General features: G+C 28.0%; 3 non-coding genes across 3 annotated transcripts; all 3 read right to left on the reverse strand.

Annotated features, from left to right (window-relative positions):
• Positions 1-3,856: 3,856 nt before the first annotated feature.
• On the reverse strand, positions 3,857-3,927 carry POX_tR187. The gene has a single exon. It is a non-coding gene; the product is annotated as a tRNA-His (tRNA).
• Positions 3,928-4,071: 144 nt separating this feature from the next.
• Positions 4,072-4,142, reverse strand: POX_tR186. Its single transcript has one exon. It is a non-coding gene; the product is annotated as a tRNA-Met (tRNA).
• Positions 4,143-4,471: 329 nt separating this feature from the next.
• Positions 4,472-4,544, reverse strand: POX_tR185. Its single transcript has one exon. It is a non-coding gene; the product is annotated as a tRNA-Phe (tRNA).
• Positions 4,545-4,740: the final 196 nt, after the last annotated feature.

Raw genomic sequence — 4,740 nt, forward strand, 5'->3', positions numbered from 1 at the left:
CTTATATGAATATTTTTATGCAAGAATAATCCTTGTTAAACCATATCTATTGAACATATTATATTAAATTAATTTAATAAGTCTTTTATTTTTATTTGTTTAGGTGTTGGGTTCGGTTGTGTTTTAAATTGGCTAAAATGATTTTTGTATCATTCTGGATAGTTTAATCCCACTAGTTGAAACTTGTACATATTCCATCTTTGAACTATTAGAAGTCTAAAGGTAGAATACTTATTACCGGTACAGGTTGTACCGTCAGGAAAAGTTACAGTACAATGATCTTCTGGATCATGGTACCCTCATGAAAGATCGTCCTCATGATAAACCCGTTCTTTTGAGTCTTTATTATGAGAATAAACATTATGATAATTTTCAGGATGAATTTTTACTTTTTTACCTCTAACACTATCTTTAACTACAACAGAATACTCATTTTCTCCCTTTATTCTACCAGGACCATTTTGGTAGGGTTTTAAACGGAATCTCTTTTTAGAGTTTTCTTCTTCCGGCACAAAATCTATATTAGTAGGATCAGGCCCTCACGGACCTCACGGACCACCCGGACCTCCCGGAGGTCCTCCTCCTCCATGTTTTATCTCTACCCACCTTCAAAGTTCAGAGTCATCATTATTATTCATATTTAAAGTATATCCTTCTAATATGTCTACAGCTATTATAGGATTATCCTTAATTATCATATACATATACACAAGTGATAATATAAGTCTATATATAAGATATATGATACGTATATATTCAACACTTTTATATACTTTATAGCAATAAAAATAATTCATCCCATAAGATATTGTTCTACAAAAATTTAATCTCATCATCATGTTTTTTATATATTTAATTTTAATTTTATATATAGACTTAACTATATATAACTGAGTATCCTTTCCAGGATTTGTTTTGAAAGTTATAAACTTGTCTACTTTCTATTTTTAATGCGTTTTTACCTAACTCAAATGCAAACCCTAAAGTTACACTAGGAAAAATACTAACATTATTAATAGACCGTATACACCATTAGTATATGCACTAACTGCATATGGGTATACTAATAAAATTTCTAAGTCAAATAATAAAAACAGTAAAGCAAATATAAAGAAAGAAATGCTAAATTGTGTTCTATTTTGACCTAAAAAAGAATGAAAACCACATTCAAATGCACTATCTTTTTCTTGATATGCATTATGTGGTGCTAATATTAAATTAACTAGTAACAGTATTATTCCTAATACTGGTATTAATAAAAAAAAAAAAGTTGTTGCTGTCATATTATAATATATTATTATTTAATTAAAAAAAAATTATTTATCTAAACTTATTTATTATTTTAAATTTTTGAAAACACACTATACATAGTATGATTTACATCAGAATTATATAAAACTTGTTTTCATTTTTATATGAAAAATTACACAGGAGAAATATGTAATAGTCGAATTGACTATTCATTAAATATATGTAGTTAATTAAGCTACATATAATAACAAGAAAGCCATCATTAAAGCAAATAAACCTGTTGCTTCAGCAAAGGCAAAACCTAATATAGCATAAGCAAATAATTGTCCTTTTAATGATGGATTTCTTGCAACACCTAGTATAAGTGCTCCAAATACAACACCTATTCCTACTCCTGCTCCTATTAAACCTGTAGTAGCTAAACCTGTTCCTATTATTTTTGCGGCTTGTAACATTTTAAATAATTATATATCTTTTTACAGAACAATGCTTACAAAGAAATTTTTACCTAATATTTATACTTATTTTAATAATAAGAATATAATTCTTATTACCTATATTGTAGATAATTGCAATATATAATCCTAGTTATATATCTTAATTAAATGTTGTATTTTTATTAAGATTGTATAGGTAAACTTGCAAAAGCATGAGGTTTTGGAGGTGATGTTAAACATCACTCTAATGAACTGTTATTTCTAGTAAAGTATACTTGGAATGTATCACTGAATAACTGTGGAGTTAATCAAGGATATCTTGATACAGCTTTACCTTCTGTTAATTGTTTGTAAATAATAGTTAAGAAGTATCATGTAGCTACAACACTAACGATAGAACCTATACTACTTATTAAATTTCAACCATAGAAAGCATCAGGATAATCACTTATTCTTCTAGGCATACCTTGTAAACCTAAGAAGTGTTGTGGGAAGAATGTTAAATTTACACCAATAAATAAAACTCAGAAATGAACTTTAGCTGCAAAGTGATCGTAACTTAAACCTAATATTTTAGGTATTCAGAAGTATCAACCACTAAATAGTGCAAATACAGCACCCATAGATAATACATAGTGGAAGTGAGCAACAACGTAGTAAGTATCATGGAATGCAACATCAAGTGAAGCATTTGCTAAAACAACTCCACTTAAACCACCTATAGTGAATAACACACAAATCCTAATGCAAATAACATAGGAGCTGTTAAGTGTAAAGATCCACCATAACATGTAGCTAATCAACTGAATATTTTAATACCTGTAGGTACTGCTATAATTAAAGTAGCAGCTGTAAAGTAAGCTCTAGTATCAACATCTAAACCAACTGTATACATGTGGTGACTTCAAACTATGAAACCTAATACACCAATAGATAACATAGCATAAACCATACCTAAGTAACCAAATACGTTTTTTCCAGATCCTGCTGCTATAACTGTACTAATTATACCGAATCCTGGTATAATTAAAATATAAACTTCAGGGTGTCCGAAGAATCAGAATAAGTGTTGGTATAAGATAGGATCACCTCCACCTGCTACTTCAAAGAATGATGTATTAAAGTTTCTATCAGTTAATATCATAGTTATACCACCTGCTAATACTGGTAATGATAATAATAATAATACAGCTGTAATAACTACAGCTCATCCAAATAAGGCTAATTTGTGTAAACGTATACCTGGACTTCTCATATTTAATATTGTTGTTATGAAATTCATAGCACCTAACATACTACTTATACCACTTAAGTGTAAACCAAAAATAGCTAAATCAACACTTGGTCCACTGTGAGATTGTATACCTGATAATGGTGGGTATAATGTTCATCCTGTACCTGCTCCATTCTCTATTGTTGCTGAGAATATAAATAAGAATAAACTAGGCACTAATAATCAGAAACTTATATTATTTAATCTTGGGAATGCCATATCTGGACCTCCTACTAATAATGGTAATAAGAAATTACCAAAACCACCAATTAATGCTGGCATAACCATAAAGAAAATCATCATTATAGCGTGAGCTGTTATTATACTATTATATAATTGGTTATCTGAAATATATTGTACTCCTGGACCTGAAAGCTCTAATCTTATAAGTACAGAAAATGCTGTTCCAAGTAATCCTGAAAATAATGAAAACATTAAATATAATGTTCCTATATCTTTAGCATTTGATGATAAAAATCATCTTTCTTGTCATTCACTTGGTTGTTTAAATGTTCATATAGATCCTGCATCTTCTTTTGCTATAGTTACATCCTGTAATGCAGTATAAGATGTAAAATCTCTTTTTTGCGTAACTTGATAATTAATTTGTGGTATTTCACTATAATAATATCCGTTGGACAAAAAATAGTAAAATTAATTCTTCATTTTGAATAAATATATACACATATGTATATACATACATATAATGTATATACATTATATTTCTATTGTACTATACTTAGTACAATTTTACTTAAAAAATATACTTATATAAGTATACTTATTTATTGACAATTGGCTGTTTAATACTAATTATATATTAATTATAACTAATATTAATAATATGAATTTATTTTATATGAATAACATTTTAACTTATTAAATTGTTAATTAGGGAGGATACCTAGACTCGAACTAGGATATACTATGCCACATACAGCCGTTCTACCATTGAACTATACCCACCTATATTAGTTATTAATTAATTTAATTATTTTTTCACCTTTTTGTCTTATATATAAACTGTTACAAAAAACCATACTTTTTATTTTTATACTTATTTAGATATATTGTTTTTCTTATTTATAGAAAAATTACAAATAAACTGAAAGCCGAGAGAGAAAATCGAATTCCCATTCATAATTCATGAAATTATTGTTCTACCATTGAACTATCCCGGCTAATAGTATATAATATATTAATCATAAAATTATTGTTCTACTTTTGAACTATAACGGCTAATAATAATAATATATACTTGTATATTATATATTAGTATATATACAAGTATATCATAGTGTATATATATATATAAATACACACTATAATTTATTTTATGTTGGGGCGACTCGAACACCCAATAGTAAATACCAAAAATTTATGACTTACCGATTAGTCGACAACATAAAAAAAAATATGGGTAACAAGACTTGAACTTGTAAAGTAAAAAACTATTCCGTCCTAAGCGGAACCTGGTTACCAATTTCAGCACACCCATGTAACTATACTTTGCTCGAGATAAGACTTGAACTTACAACCTAATCAGCTTCAATGATTCGCTCTACCAATTGAGCTTCTCAAGCTAATAATTAATATATATACATATATATGCTATTATTAACTAATAGTTACATAAAAAAACTAATAATAAATAATAATATAATAATATATTGGAGTTATCAGGACTCGATCCTGAAATAACGATATGCAAAATCGCCGTTTTTACCAGTTAAAACTATAACCCCTAATATATTCCGAGAAACGAGTCGAACGTTTACG

This window comes from Penicillium oxalicum (assembly GCF_001723175.1).
Source record: "Penicillium oxalicum strain HP7-1 chromosome Unknown unanchor10, whole genome shotgun sequence".
Classification (NCBI taxonomy): domain Eukaryota; kingdom Fungi; phylum Ascomycota; class Eurotiomycetes; order Eurotiales; family Aspergillaceae; genus Penicillium; species Penicillium oxalicum.